This window comes from Phyllostomus discolor, chromosome 2 (assembly GCF_004126475.2).
Source record: "Phyllostomus discolor isolate MPI-MPIP mPhyDis1 chromosome 2, mPhyDis1.pri.v3, whole genome shotgun sequence".
Lineage (NCBI taxonomy): Eukaryota > Metazoa > Chordata > Mammalia > Chiroptera > Phyllostomidae > Phyllostomus > Phyllostomus discolor.
The window spans coordinates 19628414-19650010 of record NC_040904.2 but is presented as its reverse complement, the minus strand read 5'-3'; the positions used below and the strand labels follow the sequence as shown (position 1 = coordinate 19650010).

Sequence of the window (21597 nt, the reverse complement as noted above, 5' to 3'; positions counted from 1 at the left end):
ACCCCAAAGATTCCACTGAGAAACTACTAGATCTGATACATAAATTCAGCAAAGTAGCAGAATAGAAAACTAACATCCAAAAATCAGTTGCATTTCTCTATGCCAATAGTGAACTAACAGAAAGGGAAATTAAAACAATCTCATTCACAATTACTTCAAAAAGAATAAAATACCTAGGAATAAACCTAACCAAGGATGTAAAAGACCTGTACTTGGAAAACTATAAGACACTGAGAAAGAAATTAAAGATGATACAAATAAGTGGAAACACATACCATGTTCATGGATAGAAAGAATTACCATCATCAAAATGCCCATACTACCCAAAGCAATATAAAGATTCAGTGCAATTCCTATCAAGATTCCAATAACATATTTCTCAGAACTAGAAAAAATACTTCAAAAATTTATATGGAACCACAAAAAGCCCCACATAGCAATAGCAATCCTGAGAAAGAAGAACAGAATTAGAGAAATCATGCTACTTAATATCAAACTAGACTACAAGGCCATAGTGATCAAAACAACCTAGTACTGGCATAAAATCAGACACACAGATCAATGGAACAGAATAGAGAGCCCAGAAATAAACCTACACCTTTATAGTCAATTAATATTCAACAGAGGAAGCAAGCACGTACAATGGGCTAAAGATAGTTTATTCAATAAGGGATGTTGGGAAAATTGGATATATATGTGCAGAAAAATGAAGCTAGACCATCTTCTTACATCACACACAAGAATAAATTCAAAATGCATCAAAGACTTAACTGTTAGACCCAAACCCATAAAAATCCTAGAGGAAAACATAGGCTTTAAAATCTCAGAAAATGCTTGTAGTACTATTTTATCTGATATATATCCCTAGGCAAGGGAAACAAAAAGAAAAATAAACAAATGGGACTACATCAAACTAAAAAGTTTTTACACAGCACAGGAAATCATCAACAAAATAAAAGGGCAATCCACGGAATGTCAGAACATATTTGTTTATATATCTGATAAGGGGTTAATATGCAAAATTTATAAAGTAGATACAAAACTCAATGCCAGGAAAACAAACAACCCAATCAAAAAATGAGCAAAGGACTTGAATAGACACTTCTTCAAAGAGGACATACAGATGGCCAATAGACATATGAAAAGATGCTCAACAGCACTAATCATCAGAGAAATGCAAATAAAAACCTCAATGAGATGCCATCTCACACCTGTCAGAATGATTGTCATCAATAAATCAACAAACAATAAATGTTGGCAAGGACGTAGAAAAAGGGGGAAACTTAGTGCACTGTTGGGGGGAATGCAAACTGGTGTGGCCACTGTGGAAAGCAATATGGAGATCTCAAAAAATTCAAAATGGATCTTCCTTTTGACCCAGCTATCCTGTTTCTGGGAACATATCCAAAGGAAACTAAAACACTGATTCAAAATAGCATAAGCACAACTATGTTTATTGCAGCGTTATTTACAATCACTATGATATAGAAGCAGCCCAAGAGTCCATCATAGATGAGTGGATAAAACAACTATGGGACATTTACACATTGGAATTCTACTTGGCCATTGAAAGGAAGAAAATGTTACCCTTTGAAACAGTATGGATGGGTGCAGGAACATTATGGTAAGTGAAATAAGCCAGGCAGAGAAAGACAAATACCATATGATTTCACTCATATCTGGAATATAATGAACAAACTGAACTAAAAACCAAAGTAGACAGACTCATAGATGGAGAGCGAATGACAGCTAGTGGAGTGGGGGTTAGGGGGCGGAGGGGATGAGCAAAAGGAAAAGGGACTCATGGACACAGACACATGGTGGTAATTACTAAGGAAAGGGAGGTATAAGGGGATTAAATGGTATTGGAAAAATACAATAAAGATTAAATTTTAAAAAAGAATGTCTTAACATTTCTTCCTTGCAGGTGTTTTGTTTGTATTATTTCTTTGAAAATTGATATAGTGTTCCAAAGCTCAGTAAAGTTTCTGTTGACATCAATGTGCATCTTTGATAAAAAAATATTTTTAAATATGAAAATATTTTTCATCACACATGTTATATGTTTTTTTTTCTTGGTAGTCAATAGTAGTATCAGACAACTCAAGATGCCAAAATTTAATTGCTCTAAGTGACCTCTTCATTGCCCTGGCTGGAAAATCTTAGGTTTGACTGATGCACCTCTTGAATGTATATCACAGAGAAACCACAATCAAAATATACTACTTTTAAATTAAGATTGTTAAGGATTTTTTGATATATTTCCCTTCTTCTTCTTGGTCTCCTAATGTGCTTTGTTCTCTGCAAAACTTTTCCCATCCTGCTTCTTCCCTAACTTATCCACTCATTTTGACCATTTTCTTCATTGACCAGTTTACCATGCCCAAAATGCAGTTTGATTTTTCTCCCTACCGCTTCATGGCAACTGCCCCCTCATAGAGTGCAAATGACTTTCCAATAGCTAATCTGCTATTGTGGGTATCATTGGACAATGCTCTTTTTTAATGAAGCACTTACCTACCTTCTCATATTCTCTCTGGGTCCTCTGCCTCTTAGCCTATACTATTCTCTTAATCTGGATGTGTTCTCCCTCTCTCTTTTCACATTTGCACATGCTGGTTTTTCATCTAGATACAGTTCAAATGGTACCTCAATGATACCTACCCTGATCAACTAAAAATAATTAAAGGACTCTCGTGTTTGTAATTAATTTTGTTTCATTTTTTATCATCAGTTGTAGACATGTCTGTATCACCTTCCTCAATGGGCTATAAATACCCCAAATGACTGTTATGGTCCTTTTAACTCAGTCCAGTGCCTTATTCGAATACTGATTTATTGACTTGATTTATGTCATAAATTTGTCATTATTATGGTTATTTGTTTTATTTCATTTGGTTTACTCCACCCTGCATACGGTATGCTCCTCCCAGAGATGATAATGCTACACTACAACACAGAGGTCACTGGCATTTTTTATTCATTCATTCATTCATAATTCATAATATGGGCAGGAAAAATTAGAATGAAAGTATCTGGGAGCCTCTTGAAAATAATACATTTCCTCTCAATCACTCACATGAACCTTAGGCAGTAACTAAAGTAAAACAGTTTTTAATCAAACCCAAAATGCTAAGGCAGGAAAGATAATCCCATTATTTGTAACTAACTTGTAATCCCATTATTTGTTGCTCCTTTAGTGACCTACAGATCAAAAAGGTATCAATTCTGACACTTCATTTCTAAAACTTAATGCTGTTTTTAATTTATCTAACAAGGACCTCTTAGCACCTAAAATAGGTGCTTTTAAAAGAATACCACTCAATTGTCAGCCAAAAGACAAAAGAATAAATACATATCTAACATTTTTCAAAGGTGAATCTACAATGTTGATGCCTCCACAATGTTCAATAAAAATCAAGCGTTCTTAGGGACAATTTACTAATTTGCGAATTGTTTCTGGACCTAAATATCTTCATAAATAATGCAAGTGTTAAAAATTGGCCATTATTTGGGGAAATATCTGTATGTATATGCATAAGCACAATCTTTTACAATACAAAAAATACTTTTCAGGACCTTGTTACTGCTTCTGAGATCAAGGAAAGTCTTGATGCCAAGATTTGAACAGAGAAGAGAATGAAATGCACAGTATGGTAAGTGACTTGCAAATAGACAAGTACAGCCAAGTCTTTAATACTACATTGTGTAGTTATCATTTGCAAATTGCATACATATAAAATGCATACTTAATACAGTCAATGTTGCAAGCAGTTGTGAAATGTGACCTCAGTTGAATCAAACTTTGTCCACTCCTATGAGTTTATTTTGATAAACTTGGTGTAAAAGACATTTGACTATCACTCATGGCAAGTAATTTAATTCCAAGTTTTTCAGGGTGTGACTAAGTAATACATATCTGTGCTCCTATAACCATGAAGTGTATTAAAATGGCATTTGGGATCATAACACTAGTTTCTAAAATAGAAAGCAAAGACTTTAACTATCTTAACACTTGGTTTTTCTTTAAATAATTTAAATGGCTCAAAGGATTTTTTATTAGCTTACAAAAACAGTTAGTTTATCTAGTTTATAAGAATCTCTAGGATCCTGGGTTGTTTTCTTTACTTGTTCTGTTTTCTATGGTGGATATTAGAAACATTGTGTAAGGTTCCTTTTGCTTTTCTTATCTTATTCAAACAACTCTTTGTAGTTGGTTCTTAGAAAATGGGTGTTAGAGGTTGAAAGAACAAAGATAAGGGGAGATAATTCCAGAGCATTCCATAAGCAGAGACTCACTGCAGGCTCTACATCCCACCGGTGTCCACCGCCTTCCCAGCGTTCCATGTTCGGGAGAATGCAGCATGTTTACAGTAACACGGTGGCAAGAATTACATTTTTCTTCTGTTAGTCACATTTCAGAAACAGTAGATCCCATTTACTTGAGGCTATTTTTTTTTAGACTAGAACTCCTTAAATTGAGATCAGGGAGTAAGTTTTAGATAAGATAATCAGCAATCCCTCTGAAACTATATGCAATGTATTGTGTGCATTCCTTTTGTCTGTGGAGGCGATCAATGGTTTTTATCAATTTTTCAAGGATTTTGATGACACGACTTTTCGTTCTATCTAACACAGCTCTAATTTAGAACAGATGTGATTAAAATGAAAACTATGGAGGAAGTGTGGAGTTTTTGTATACATATTTTTCTTAATATGCCAGGTGGTGTTGGCTACAACATGTGCACCTTCATGGCTCCTTTTTAATTTTACATGTTTTTCAAAGAAATAAATGCCGTTCAAAAGAGTTTTGTTGGTACTTTCCCTTTCGTCATTCTTTAAAACATAACCCAAATTTAAAGTTATTCTTCCAATTAAATATATATACACACATATGTGTGTGTATTATATATATATAACTTCATTCATGTTAGTTTTATAGTCACTTTACAAATCCTTACATAGGCTTTTCATTATCTTATGACTAAAAGTATATTTTTTAAACACATTTATTTTTTTATATATTTTGCTGATATTGGACCCCATTGTGTGAATATTGATCTTTATGGACACAAGGGTTTGTTTTGTATTTGTTTGCTTGGTTTTGCTCACAGTTATAAGTAGAAAAATCAGTTCTGACCTAGTCATAATTTGTCCTTACTCTAGCTTAAAACTCTGCAAATCATTGTGCCTCCTACATAATGTTTCTCTCCCTCCCTGCTAATGTGGACATTGCCTGCCACCTGCATTTACACTCTTGAAGATACTTATTCTTTGGTAACCCTGTGACCTGCTTCATTTTTACTGAACTCTATTAACAAAGATACTCAGTTAGCCTGTGTCTCTACCAACTGATAATCAATTTTATCTTTTTTATTCATTATACCAGCTATAAAGAAATAGTTCAGATATTTTGCTAGTTTCTTTGGTGGACGAGAAAGGAGGTTGTCCTCGTTCATGATAAGCCCAAGAAGCCTACATGCGCCAACCCATGTCTGCATTTGTTGGTAAACATGTTCCCCACCTAGAAGATATCTGAAGGCTGTTCACTTGAGTCATTGTGCCAGAAGTGTTTTTTTTGTGATATTTTTTCCCCTCTAACTGAATCCCTTTTCCAGAAGAAGACGTTGAAATTTAATAAGATCAATGTACAAGGCCAAATGTAGAGGCCAACAGTTGCTCTGAGTTATGGTGTTCTTTCTAAGCCAGATGCTTGTCTCTTCTGCCCAGCTGCAAAATTTCTCTGTGCATAAGGGTCTCTTGAGTGCCAAAGGGGACACATAGCGGCTGTTGCATGGATGACCCCGCTCCCACTGACTTCTGGAGTGAGTTTTCCTTAGAATCCTCCGAGGAATGCTTTACCTACCCACCTATCCCAACATTTGGGATTTACTTTTAAAATGGTCAGTTAATATTTCTGGAACATAAACTCTTGGCCAGAGTAACTGGAAATTTTAGTTTATTAAACTTTTACATACTTAACTATGGTCCACAGGGTATTTTAAACTCGGCCATTTGGCTTCAGATCTGCTTTCTTACCTCCAAAAATATACAGAGTAAAATGTATGAAAAGTGATTGGAATAAGTACTTTTTCCAAGTCCTCAGTATCTTATTTCTGTGAGATAATGGAGACAAAAAAATATACAGTATTTCATGATTAAACACACTGTTTGAGTTGGAACTTAGGTCTCTAAATACATAAGGTAATATACATAAATGTGTGAAAATCTAGCTTGGGAAAAAGTCAAAACCTTATGGAATAGTTAAATGACTTATGAGATACCATGCCTTGAAATATATGGAACTTTTCTCAAAAACTATGGTAGGATTACATGCTCTGACTTGCTAAGTTTCCCATGTTATATTTTGGCAAGAAATAAATTAAATTAAGTTATAATAATAATATGTATGGCAAGATCCCTTATAGAAAAAAGTGCATCAATCTTACATTATAGCCACACTTACATTTATACAGGAATATAATTTTATTTCAATTCCAATGTCCCTGGTTATATTTTGCTTTCTTGTTTTGTTGATCAGGTTCCACTTATAGGTGAGATCATATGGTATTTGTCTTTCACCGCCTAGGCTATTTCACTTAGCATAATGCTCTCCAGTTCCATCCATGCTGACAGTAACCAGAGGGGAGGGAGATAAGTGGGGGAGAGAAGAGGAAGGGTCATCAAAGAACACATATAAAGGACCCATGGACAAAGCCACCTAGGGTGGGTAGGATTGAGTGTGGGAGGTGGGGATGGGTGTGGTGGGGGACAGTGGTGAGGGAAAACGGGGACAACTGTTGTTGAACAACAATCAAAAAACAAAAAATCAAAAGAAAACTGAAAAAACAAAACATTTGTTTATATTAAAAAAAGAAATATAATTTTAGTCCTTTTGTTTTACAAAAACAAGACCAGTGACTATGTATTTGTTCATGTAGTAAAAATGTCTTGAAAACACATCTAGGTTAGTGATTATGTCAATGACAAAAAAGGGGAAAAAAAGGCCTCTTTGTTTTAAGTTTTATATACTTCTGTATTATTAGATTTTTTAACCCAAATAGGTATTACTTTTATAATTTAAAATAGTCAGCTATGATATTTATTAAGCTACTGTCCAATTGCTTCCCTCACACAGCCTGCTACTTGTTGAACATGTTCAGCAATATTTATTGAAAAATTCCAAATAATTTATTCAATAGAAATAAATGAAGTATTGGGTTGGGATTGTATTCTTATATTGCATAAAGCTTTATTCCTTCAGTATCTATGTTTTTTTTATTTTTTTTGCAATGATTAAGGTGACTCATTTTCTCTTCTATCTGCCGGTTATGATTTGTGAAGACATTATTTACTATATGTCTTTATACAGTCAGTTTAGCATTTTACCACCAGTGGTATTATTTGTAAACTTGCCAAAGCCCGACTTGAATGCCCTACCATTCCTCTGGACCACCCTTAGGAGAAGTGATCTGAACATACTGGTATTTCTTAGTGCTTTTTCTGGCTACAATACCTCCTTCACCAGAATTCTTCTATATTAATCTAAGATATCCTCAGAAATAATTTGTTTTCCATGCAAGACAATCCAACATTAGTTTAATTCTCACTTGCTGGTCCCACACCTTCCATTGGAACCAGTATTAATATTCATATATGATTTATTTTTTTAAAAGAACATGACTATGTATATGTTCCTGGAGGAGGAGGTGCCCATATTCTTCTATGTAACCATACAGTGTTTTTTAAATACGGTTCACCTACTGTGTGATCCTAAGCAAATTCATGAAACAGGCCAAGCCTTAGTATTCCAAATCCATTAAAAGCAAGTATATAAAAGTACCCAATCCATAATATTGTTTTGAGGGTTAAATGAATTATATGAAAAGTAGGATAACGCCCTGCACAGAAGCGTATGAAATAAATACAAGTTGTTTTGATTATTTGTAGAAATATACTAACCATGGCTTTTCTTATTAATGAATATTTTGAATAATTAATTAGTAATAATAAGCATATTATGTATATTGGTGTACTTTGCTTTGATGGCCTGATGCAAATATTGGCGAATTCTTACAAAAGATGCCTAGCAGTTCTGGGAAAGACGTTTTGATCAATAGTAACTGTTTATGACAGTTTAAGTATCTGAATAACAAAAAGTAATAATAAATGAAGTAGTTCATTGTAATGCTTCCCAATTCACTATTTACACTTTAAATTGTAATTGTTAATAACTTTAAAAAGTGGAAAATATAACTCTGAATCTTAGTTGAATAGTTTTTCCTCATCACACATTTAAAAAGTCACCAGTGGAGAATATTAAGAGTATTGGTGAATGAGGAAGTTGCATTTGCCCACACTGCTGACCCAGCAGTGGGGTGGGGATGAGAAAGAAGAGCAGAGAGAAATTAAGGGAAAAGATAGGAAGGGGGAGAGGGAAATGGGAGAGAGGGAAAGAAGGAAGGAAGGAAGGAAGGAAGGAAGGAAGGAAGGAAGGAAGGAAGGAAGGAAGGAAGGAAGGAAGGAAGGAAGAAAGGGAATCAAAGAGGCAATTAAAGACATTTGAGTTTGAATAAAGGGCACTCAGAAATTTTTCCAGTCTAAAACATATCCTTTGTATGTTCTGCACATTAGATTGGCAAGAACTCAGTTTCTCTCAGAAATTTAGGCTAGTAACCATTGGCAATTTACTCTGAATTAATTTTACCAGATTATCAGATTAGGATTCTGCTAAAAATCATGCCAAAATCCACTTGCCTGAGGAAACTGGAGTTTTGATTGAAAAGTGGAACTGACAGGAAGTTTGGTTTTGAAGCACAGGGTTGCTGGGCTGGAGGGTGGGGGCCTGCATTCTGTGGGCAGGGAGAGCCCAGGACAGCCAGAGGGCAGTAGATACCTGAGGGCTGGCTGCTAGAGTTTACCAAGAAGTGAGTTTCCCAAGACAAATAGCCTGCTCTGGCACTTTGGCTAAGCTCTGCAGTGGCAGGCAGTGCACATTCTTGGTATGCACTCTCGTTACATTTAATCACAGTGATATTATTTGTGAGATTAGAGGTACCACATTCTCTGAGAGGACAGCTAAAGGTTATGGGTTTAGACCTGCATTATCTGTTCAGTCTTATGTCCCACTCTTTTTGTTTATGCACTGAAACGTATTATATTTTAGACCTTTACTCCAAACGGCTAATGTAATATTCATCGTGCTTTTAGCAGACCTGGTATTTCAACCCTACAACCTCATCAGCATTCCATACATTGTTTTATATGGGCCTTGTGAAGTATGGAGTGGATACATCAGAACTGTACCAGGCTTTTCCCTCCCACTGCTGAACATTTCAGACTTCTTCTGAAGGTTATAAATCTGAAATGTAATATGTTCCGGGGTGTGAGGAATGCCGTGATGAAAGGTTTGGCCAGATGAAAGGGCAAGTCTGTTTGCCACCAATGCCTTTTTTCTGAGAGATCTACATTCCGTTTCAATAAATGTTATCTCTTTATATTTTAACAAAAAAGTTATTATTAGAATATCTATTGCAATAGAATATCAAGTTCAGTTGATATCAGCATGATTACTTTGTTTTAGTTGCCAAAAAATGTAATCTCTGTAAACATGTTAGAAGTTAATGTTCCATGAGCCCAAAGCAGGTCCTTTAGAATGAAAGTGGGGAGACCATGATAAAATTGTGTTCCTATTCAAGATTAACAACAACAACAAAAAACTTGTATTAATTTCTCAGGGCTCCATAATGAAATACCACAGTGTGGGTGGTTTTAAACAACAGAAATTGTTCTCGCCCAGTCCTGGAGGCTGGAAGTCTGATCAAGGTGTCAGTAGGCTAAACTCCCTCTGAACGCTGTCGCATGCCTTTTTGTTAGCTTCTCGTGGTTTCTGGCAGCCCTCGGTGCTCCTTAGTGTATAGAGTGATCACTCCGCTCCCTGCTCCCGTTGTTACCCAGCATTCCTCCTGAGTGTGTCTTCAGATGTCTCTCATCCTCTGTGTGTCTGTCTGTAAGGTTCTTCTTTTTTTATAACAACTTTAGTCATATTGTTTTAAGAACCCAACCTACTCCAGTCTGACCTGATCTTAATTCATTCTGACCCTAATTCCAAATAAGTTCACATTTTTAAGTACCAGGAGTTATAACTTGAATAGGTCATCTTGGGAGATGCAGTTCAACCCACAAACAAACTCAACATAGGAAAAAAAAAACAGATGACAAACATATACTTAAACCATGATAAAGGAACAAATGTTCCAAATAAGAAAATCACTTAAGTGGAGTGTTAAATTATTTATCATATTACACTCAAGTCTATTAATGAGTATAAAATGGCTCACAAATATTGTCTGTTTTGCAGAATCTAGTTCCTTGTATTTGAATTTGCATTCATTCCGTAGACTTCCAATTGGTTATTTTAAATTGATCTATAGATATCCATATATTTTATGTAATTTGAGACTTCCCCTTTATGTAACATTAAATATTCCAGTCAAAACTTTTTTCATTATGTAGTTCCTATTGCTTAGCAGTCCTTACTAAGTGCCAAGGACTATATGTATGGGTTATTGAGAATGAAAAGAAGGAAGTATAGTCCTTGTTTATAAAGTCATGGGAAGTAGATAAAGCAAATTGCAATAGATGATGCTATTTAGAAGTATGTCTTGTACTACAGCAAGGCATAGAAAGAATGCTAAACTAGACTTTGGTCTGGAAATAGTCAAGAAAGTCTTTCTGATAGGGTTAACACCCATGCTGTCTCCAAACAGAAAATAGCTAAGGAAAGTGCTGGAAGGAAAGGTGTGCCCAGACTGGGGAGAGAAAACATGACCGTGAACCCAGTTGCATGCATTGATGATCTAATATGGGTAATTTGCAAGATATGTTATTAGAGAGCTAAGTAATTATTATACCACAAAGAACATTTACAGAGCAGATGCCCATTGTATAAGAAGTAATCAATAAATATTACCTTAGACACAGTATAGATAGTGATCAGATGCCTGGGTTCCCATGTCAAATAATTTGGATTTAATCCTGTTATTCCATTACTCGAATAATAGTTAACCTTCCTAAATTTCAGTTCTTCCTCTATGCAAGGTAAATAGTAATAATGTGATCTGATGTGATCAGATCACTGGTGAGGAGTAGAAAGGGGCCATAGGAGGAAGTTGCTCAAGGCAATGGAAACAGCCTAAGACAGGACTGGTTGAGAAGCTGGATGCCTCTGGAGCACATGGAATTATGGGCCAGAAGATTTAAAATAAAGGGGGGACAGAGACTAGGTCTCTTCCTTGAGGATGCCTGGATGACTGTGCAGCAGCTGCCTGCATTTCCCAGTGGATGGCATTTTGGATGGGAAGGAACTCGAAGCGCAGCCTAAGATCAGGCCGGTCTGGCAGAGGGTGGCAGCGTTATTCTTCTCTGGGTGTTCCAGAGGGGATGGGCTCTGAGGCAGAAGCCCACCATTCTTCCAAAATTGTGTAGATTTTGTATCTTATGTTGTTTTAGTTTGTAAGCCAATCCTATAGAGAAATAAGATCATTAAAAACTAGCAGGGAGAATGGTAGGAGAACTCAGGTGTTAGGGATTCTAGCCTTAATTGATAGATTTAAGTGATTAAAGCTGTAACTAAAGAGTTAAAGAGTTTACATTCCAAAATTATGTAGCTTTTGAATAAAGACTCCTTTCCTTTAACACCAAACCTTTGCCTTCAGAGTTTCGTCTAGAGCACAGGTGGCAAATACAAGGCCTGCAGGCCGAATCCGGCCCTCTGCTCTGTTTTATCCAGCACCTTTTTTCTACCTGGTGGCAGCACCAAGCTCCTTGCCCCTAGTTAAGGGGTAGTTACATTTATACAGTCCTAAAATTACATTCAGCCTTTGGAAGGCAACCTTGAGGCTGATGTGGCCCGCCTATGAAAATGAGTTTGACACCCTGGTCTAGATGACTGAGGCAGGCAGCAGGATCTCACAGGCTATTCAGTCATGATGATATATTAGATCCCTGGGGCTACCATAACAAATTGCTATAAGTTAGGTGGCTTAAAATAACAGAAATATTTTCCCACAGGCCTGATGGTCAGAAGTCATAAATCCAGGGGTTGGAACTTTGGTTCCTTCTGGAGGTTCTAGGGGAGAATGTGTTTCATGACTCTCTTGGCTTCTGGTGTTTCTTGTCTTGTAGACACACCACTCTGATCTCTGCCTCCATGGTCACATAGCATTCTCCACGTTTGTCTCTGTGCTCAAGTTTTCCCTTCATATGAGAGCCCCAGTCACATTGGATTTAGGGCTCATCCTAATCTAGAATGACCTCCTAAACTTGATTACATGTGCAAAGACTCCATTCACAAATAAAAACACACACACAGTTGCTAGGTATTATATATAAATTTGGGGGAGACTTTTCAAATCAATACAATAGAGTGCATTTCTTTGTGATGGAGTGATAATTACAGGAAATTTATATGACTACTTTAGTAGAGTTAGCGTTCAATACATTGTAGTTATTATTGCCATTCTTTATTTGAGATTATTTTTAATGGTTGACTTTGAAACATAATTATAAGAGACACATGCATAGGAACTTGATATCAAATAGCATAAATTGGAGGTCAGTCCCAGAAAATATATGCATCTGCAAACTTTTTTATTAGATTATCACTTACCATTTTGGTGTTCTATTCATTTTTCTATAAAAAAATAAGTGAACTTTTTCATAACTCTGCCATGGTATCCTAAATGTGTAAATAGTGTATCCATTGTTAACAAGTTTTGGAGTTGAACATGCTATTGTTTTAAGTGGTCATCTAACATTGTGTTATGAAGAATGTAGCATAACTAATCTACTTCTTAGTGTAGAAAAAGAAGAAAAAGAAGTATAATATTTTAGGGAAGATGTCCAAGCTCAAACACAGAGTTCAAACTTTGTTTAACATAAGTTCTTACTTGCGTTGAGTTTTTTAAAATCTTGTCCCCAGATTTATTGATGTATAATTGACAACGAAAAAAATAGGATATATTTAAGCTATACAATGTGGTATTTTAATATAAGTATATGTTGTGTATTGATTTTCACACTCAATCAAGCAAATTATTGTACTCTATCCATCCCCTCATGTGGTTACCTTTTCTTGTTGTGAGGACACTTAACATCTACTCTCCTAAAACATTTCAGGTGTTCAATGAAATTCTGTAGTTACTCTGCTGTACATTAGATCTCTAGAACTGATTTATATTATAGCTAAAAGTTTCTACCCTGTGACTAACATCTCTGCATTTCTCCCATCCCCTCAGACCCTGGCCACCACCATTCTCCTCTGTGTTTTCCCAAGCTGGACTTTTCTAGATCTCACATATCAATGATGTTATGAAGTATTTGTCTTTCTGCGTCTGGCTTATTTCACTTAGCATAACATACTCTAAATTCATTCACATGGTCATAAATGACAAGATTTTCTTCTTTTTAAAAGCTGAACAAAATTCTATTGTGTATATATTTATCCACTCATCCATCAGTGGACACTTCATTTTGATTCAGCTCTTAGTCAACCAGCATATCTTATGCATTTTTCTCAAAAATAATATAATCTTTGAGTTTTTGATAATTTAAAATGTCTTTCTGTCACCATCACATGTAAAAATTTAGGCAGCTTATCAGTGATAATACAGGATGGGGCAAAAGTAGGCTTATAGTTGTATGTGAAAATTTACTCTTGTATTATTATTTATGAATCATTGTATTATTTTCCATACAAACAACTATAAACCTACTCTTGCTCCACCCTGTACTTTCCACTTCCTGTGAAAGAAAAATAAAGTCAATGAGGCTTAAACAGTAAAGAAATACACTGGTTCACATAACTGAAAACAGTTATAGGTAAGATAGAATTAAATTTGTATTTTAATATTATCAAGGTTCTAGTTCTCTTTTCTCTTCTTTCTCGACAGTGATGTCAGTTTCATATCCAGTTCTTTGTTCTGTCGTAACTACAGAAAGGTGACTCCCAGAAATACATGCCTCCTTTATACATACGAAACTAGATAGATTATCACCATGCAGTCCAAACCACATTAGATTTTCACCTAATTCTGTTGGTTTGAGGCCATCATAATTCATCTGGGTTCTCTGCAGTTGGACCTAAATCTTTTTATCCAAAATATAATTTACCTCAATGTTATATAGATATTGCTAATTTTTCATGTTGTAGAAAATAATGTGACAGCTCCTTTTTATTTCTATGTGGATAATCTCTCTCTTTTTGTCTCGATACTGCTACAATTTGTTCTCTAAAATTGTAATTATAACTTTTTCTTTGTTAGAGTGATCTAGGTCTGCATTTTTCTCCACCAGTTTTTCCAAGCACATGTTGAAATATTTAATTTGGCATTAAGCTTGAGAAAGTTCTATTCGATTCTATCTTTGATATCTTTGATTTTTTTTGTTACTTCAGGAACATTAACTATCTATGAATTGTATTTTTATTTTAAATTTTTCTATTGATCAATCTCCCTTTCATGACTTTTTTGCCTTCATTTTTCCTGGAACAAGATAAATCTCTTTGATCTGCCTGCTAAATTCTTTCACTTTTTTCCCCTTTTGTGCTGTTGTTGAAAACATTTTTCTTTAATTACGTATTTGTATTTCATGTTTTTCTACTTGTCCCAGTGTTTTACTTGGAATTCATCAGAATATCTTGAGATCTTTTCTGACTGCAGTTATCTGGCATGCAACAAGGGCAGCTAAACAGGGAAGGGGCAGATTAGAGGAAAAAGAATAAATTTCATTTTAGGAATGGGGACAGGGTGTCTATGGGCATTTAAAAAGTGGAATCAGAAGCACTTATAGAGGTATCTGTGCTGAAGATTTGGAGGCTATCAGCACTTTTGTAAGACTCAACTAGATTTCTAATTAGAGTGAGAAAAGAAAAAAAAACAACCAGAAACTAAGAAGGAAATCTTGAGTGATACTTATATTTAACTGTTGAAAACAAAATTAGATAAATGAGAAAACATCTAAGGGAAAGAGTGTCATGGAGAGCAAGGAGTAGTTTTATTACCTTAATACATACTTCTCAGGAATTGCTTTCTGGACATTACTTCCACACTTAATAAAATGTTGGATAACATACCCATGAATTTTTCAATGATTTTTTCTATTTAAAATATTTTGTAGTGCATATTTTAATAAAATTAATTTTATAGCGATTTTATATTTATAGAATTATTTCAGAGGTAAAAAGATCTCCTGTATACCTTACATACAGTTTCTCATTTCATTAATATATTTGTCACAATTGCTCAAACATACTCAATACCTTATGACCATCTAAAATCCATATTTTACTCAGATTTTCTTACACTTTTGTACCTAATATTTTTGTTGTTGTTGTTGTTTTTCCAGGATCCCATTCAGGGATTACATTACATTAATAATCATGTCTTCTTAGGATATGCATGAATGTTATTGTTTCTGACTTTGTTTCTAATGACCTTGACAGTTTTGAGGTTTACTGGTCAACTTTTTCCGTAGAATATTTCCCAGCTGGAATTTGATGCTTTTGTTGTGCTTAGATTGGAGTAATGCCACTCTGGAGAGACGACCACAAAGGGATTGCCATTCTCATCACATGATATCCAAGCTGAACGCTACCAAAATAACTGATCACTGTTATGTTCCTATTTATCACCTGGTTTGTGGAAATACTTGTCAATTTTTTCCACTCTAAATTTGTTATTATTATTCTTTTTATCTCTCTTTTATTGTGCTCTTTGGAAGGAAGTCTCTATTTGTCCACACTCAAGGAGTGGACAAATATGCTTTACCTCTTTAAAAAATGGGATATATAGACTTGGAATTTTTTGGAATTCTTCTGCATAGAATATTTGTCTATCATTTCCAAGTTACTTAATTCATTAACTTATATTATTATGTACTCAGAAATATTTATTTTGTACTTTGGGTTATAATCCAATATGACTTAATTTATTTTGCTGTTCAAATTGTTCCAACTTTGGCCATCAGGACATCTCTCAGTTGGCTTCTATATGTCTTTGATATATATTTATCATTGTTTGGTTTTTAGCACTTACTTTTTGGCACTGTAAGATGCTCAGGCTCATTTTGCATATTTCCTGCCAAGTCCTGGAGTCAGACATTTCTTCAAGGAGCCCTATTTTCTTTTATTGGATAATGGTATTAGAAACCAAGGTCTGGGTGCTGGATGTGCTCATTTACCCTGCATTTACTGTGTCCAAGGCCTTATCAACTGATAGAGAAAAACATACAAACATTTAGGTTGCCTCTTATTTTTTTCATTATCAGTTTATAGTTTTCCATACATATTTTTTGTATGTATTTTATTAGATTTATACCTAAGTATTTATTATTTGGATACTTTTACAAAGGGTATATTTAAAATTTCAGATTATTATTTTTTTATTTTTGATAAAGAGGAAAGCAATTGACCTTTAAAAATATTTTAATATCTTCTAGTGCTTTTGTGGTATATTGACATAACATTGTATGAATTTCATATGTATGTGTTGATTTGATATACTTATATATTATTGCAGTATGATAACCACTGTAGTGTTAGCTAATGCTCCTATCAAATCACATAATTATCATTTTTGTGTGGTGAGAACATTTAAGATCTACTCTCCTGCAACCTTTATGTGGACAATGCAGGAATATTTACTATAATCCAATGCTGTGCACTAAAACCCCAAAACTTACTCTTCTAACTTGGCAGTTGGCATTTTTGTATTGTATCCTGAAACTTTGCTGTAGTTGCTGTTATTTAATTTTTAGGAATTTTTTATATAGATGATCCTATAATCTATGAACAGAGATATTTTATTCTTTTCCAAAATTTATATTTTTATTTTGAATTATTGCCTTATGGTACCAGGTAAAACTTTCTGTATGATGTTGAATAGGAGTAGTAATTTGGAACATCCTTGACTTTTTTTTGTTCCTTAGGGAGAAAGCATCTCATTATTCATCATTTAGTATGTTAGCCGTAGGTTTGTATATATGTTCTTCATCAACTTGGAGAAGTTCTCCCCTCTTCCTAGTTTGCTGAGTGTTTTTAGTATGACTGGATGTTAAAGATTATTAAATGCTATGTCTTTTATGTCAATTAATGTGGTTGGACGATTTCCTCTTTAAGTCTGTCAATGTGGTGGATCACATTGTTTGATTTTCAAATATTGAACCAGCCTTGCATATATGGAATAAACCCTGGTGTTAGGGTACAATTGTTTTATACATTGTTGAATTTGATTTGTGAATTTTTTTGAGGGTTTTTTTGTGTCTGTGTTTATGAGAGATACAGGTCTGTGATTTTCCTTTCTTGTGACTCGTTATGACATTAGAGTAATGCTGGCTTCATTGAATGAGTTAGATAATGGATAATGTTTCTCTGCTTTTATTTTTTGGAAGAGATTTCAGAGAATCGATATTATATTTTTCTTAAATGTTTGGTAGAAATCACCTGTGAAACCATTTTGTTGTTTATTTCTTCTTGTATATATTTAGATTGTTCTTAATCTTTCTGACACTATAAAATATACTTGATAATATATAAAAATGCCTACAGAGATTCCCCAAAGAGCAGATTTATAGGTAAAGAAAATGTAGTGAAGCAAGACATGATTTTTAAAAAACACTGGAAATATGAAGTCATTTTTGAAATCTTGTACAATAAGCATACATTATCTTTCTTTTTTTCTTTCATTACTTAAATACATGTATTTTTGTTTGTATGTGTACTGTTTCTGTGGGCACCTCCATTTGCTATTCCAGTTAAAAGTTAAAAAACATTCTTCCTGTTTTGAGAATTATATGCTGTATCATGTTTTATTTTAAATCTTAGCATATGATCTTCATGGATAATTTTTACTTAGTCATTTAAGATTATTTTCTTTACAATAATTTCAGTGTTCTGTGAACATACTCAGTTTACATCTACATTGGTTTAAAATAGTTTCCCCATGTTTTATGGGTATTCTCATAGGAAACAGGTATTCAGAGTACTGTATTATTATTAGTGTATCTTGCTTAAAGTATAAGCTACTGTAGTGTAGTTTGCAATTTACTTCAGAGTAATAATGGACTTTCGTACACAATGATTATATCTTGGATATTATTTTAACCTCTTAGCATTTCTAGAGATATATGGTCTTTTTTGGTCTGAACTAGCATAAGATATATAGTAAGTGGGAAATATGTACAAAAAAGAGAAACTACCAATCATAATTTTATATAAGCAATGGCATATTTAGGCACTTTAAACAATAAGATAATGTTGTTTCCCGTGATAATGTCTTTCATATTAACTAGTTTAAGTACGTGAATAAGTGATAGTACCAATGTTGTCATAACATTCTATCACATTGACAGAACCACTAGACAGTACCACCTCAGCTTTTTGAAGTGTTCAACAAATATGCTGTATTTTTGGACTATATGATGCACTTTCTCCTGCCCCAAATTTGGGAGGAATAATGGTTGTTAATGCTGATGTTGAGTTCTGTTTACATTTACATTGGTGAAATATTATGTTATTTATGTTATTAAATATTTTACCACATTTTTTGCTTCAAAATTTTTTCCCTATTTTCCTTCTCTAAAATCTACATGCACCTTATGGTCCAAAAAGTATGGTAGTGCCATTCTCTTTAGAATTGGCTGTTTGGATTTTAGATTGCTTACTAGAATGAAATCAGGGGCTGTGATTTTTTTATTTTTGTTTTTGTCTGTTTGTTTTATCCTACACCACTCTTAGTCCAGTGCCCCACAAGAAGTCATCAATTTTTGAGAGGATGGGTAAATCAAAAAATGAATGGATTCATATATCCATGTGTCAGTGGGTGGGAATCATTGCTAGGTAAAACAATATCTCATCACAGTGGTCATTTCAATCACCTTTTCCTTACCTCTTCTGGTCAGGTGTGTTAGTTTGCTATTGGCTTCTCCCTTTCCCTTCTAGTATTCACATGAAGATCTCACTAATTCTTACATATGGATTGATAATCTAATCAAAAGAACTATCTCCATATTCACAGGTTGCATGGAATTGCTTGGGGAAGCATTTCCATTAAGTGTGCACTAGAGAGTAGGAATTTTAGAGGCTGTCTTAGAATTTTGCAAACCACCACAACAAAGATATCCCTACATTAATTCATTTTGTACCATTACCATGCCGCCTCCAACATCATGTAAGTGAAGTATCCATCCCTTAACTGTCTGGATAAATATGGTTTACCTGGGGGGTATTCTCATTAATCTTTTGACTTTTTAATCTTTGATTACTTTCAGTTTCATTTCATTTACCTTTATCTAGACTTTCTTGCAAGACACCTACATTTGTTTTTCTTCTTGTTTTCCCTTCAAGAGTTTTCCCTTCATAAAAGTTATTTGAGCTGTCTCCTCACAAAGATTTAACCCTTTTAATTTCACGATTCTTGTCAACATCCATGCATACTAATTGTGCACATACAATTTTATTATGTACTAGGCCATGACTTAAGTACAGTATTCCTGCTCACAGTATGAAAATAAATATATTACCATGGAAAAGTGACAATTGTGTTATATTTTCTTCATCTAAACACCAAGAATGACTTTTATGTAAAACTCTGGCATACGTATAGTTTTTCTTCTTTCTGAGAAATGTGAATATTGCACTCATCTTTCATAAATTACAAGCTTTCTTGGAGAAAATTAAAAGCTCAGTGTAAAAACAAATTGCATTCCAAAATAAGATAATTTTTCACTCCTTTGTACTTAGACATTGTATGAATTTGCTCAGGCTGCCATAACACGTACCACAGATTGGATGACTTAAATGACAAACATTCACTTCCTCATAATTCTGGCAGTTAGAAGTCCAAGATCAAGGTGCCGGCAGGATTGGTTTCTTCAGAACCTCCCTCCTTCTTCTCAGATAATCCTCTTCTCCTGTGTCTTCATACAGTCTTTCCTCTGTGTGTATCTCCATCCTAATCTCTTCTTGTAAGGGCACTTAGTCATATCAGATTAGGGCCCACGCACATAACCTCAGTTAACTAATTTATTTCTTTGAAGTTTCTATTTCCAATTAGAGACACATTCTGAGATACAGGGATCTAGATATTCAAAGTATAAATTTGGGAGAAGGAAAACACAGTTCAGCCCATAACACTCCTCGTGTGGACTAAGAGCTTTGTGCATCTGTCTAAGGAGAAGAGAGGAATGCAGAATGCTGGGAAACAGAAGTAATTATTGAGATGAATCCATGGTAGTACAGGACCACTATTTTGTAGCTATTGCAAGAGTGCAAGTAATAGTGCAACTGTGGGTGAAATTTGCTTGTTAGACTGTAATAAGCCATTCAGAGAAACGTGTTGAATATTTCCTTGGGTTGAAGGCCTCAAAAGAAATCATTTCCTGGCATTTTGATTCCGTAAAATTTTTGAACATCTAGTCATATACTGCTAGGTAGGAAGCCAAGTCCATCCAATGAGAACCTTTTGGGTTTATATACGCATTACTTTCAGAATAAGGATAATAACTTCCCTGTCATATAATATTATCTTGGCAGGCATTTTTGATGAATTGAGTCTTTATGTGCACCTGTTAGAACTAATAGGTCAACCTCTATGCCCATCATTGCCACTACTGATTTGAGTATATATTTCATTTATATGAAATTATATATCATATAAATGAAACATATGATAAATTTCTATTTATAATATAAATAAAATGAATAATATATTATAAAATTATAATAATAAATTTCATCTTATATTTCATATTATAATAATAAATTTAGAGCTCTAGTTTCTAAGATAACATATACATCATTTTGGGGGCCAGGGATAGAAACACAGTAAACTCTCTACTTAAAGCAGAAGAAACAACTTTCTGAAAAAAATTTTTGGACATACTTTTCCAACATTTCAAAAAAACTTATTTTTTTTTACAGTTCATCTTGTAACTCCAGTGTGAACCAAATTAGTTAACCTTAAAAAAGAAAGGATTATTGCTATTTGCCCTCAATGAAGAAACAGCTTTCTACCCAGAAACAAAAACTAAATGCGAAGATGCTGTCTTCTCTCACCATGGCCCTCGTTGTCTGTGAGAAGTACTTTGGTTTGGAGTAGGAGGAGTAATTTGGTTAGGACTATAAACTTTTGGTTATAGGCCATGTTTTCACACTCCTCTCAATATTTCTCTCTCTCGCACATGTTGAATGACTTACTGATTTATTTTCTCCACACATGCGCTATGTGGCTCACACCTGGTGGGCAGTAGACCTTAGTTACCAGATCGCTCTGCTACATCAGATGTTGATTATTACTTAAATTACACTTCCCCTGACTAATTTCTGTTTAGTTTCCTTTTTTATTGGAGACTGCCAATGGGCAAATTTTGATGGTTAACAATTTAGGATTGTAAATTGGATAGGATTTTTACACTCAGGCCAGTAGCTAAATAAGCTAGAAATTGAGGAAAGGCATATGGGTCACACAGTACTTTTTAATATCAGGACAACAAACTACATGTATGCCAAGGTGTTGCTTCTGGATGAATGTTCCAGGGCAT

General features: G+C 34.4%; 1 long non-coding RNA gene across 3 annotated transcripts in view; it reads left to right on the top strand.

The window, feature by feature from the left end:
* The window catches only part of LOC114491101, a 345268-nt gene that overhangs the window by 176435 nt on the left and 147236 nt on the right, over nucleotides 1-21597 (top strand). For all 3 annotated transcript variants that reach the window (XR_004901239.1, XR_004901238.1, XR_004901237.1), the window contains exon 3: nucleotides 3577-3656. This is a non-coding gene — a long non-coding RNA (uncharacterized LOC114491101). The remainder of the gene's footprint in view (nucleotides 1-3576; nucleotides 3657-21597) is intronic.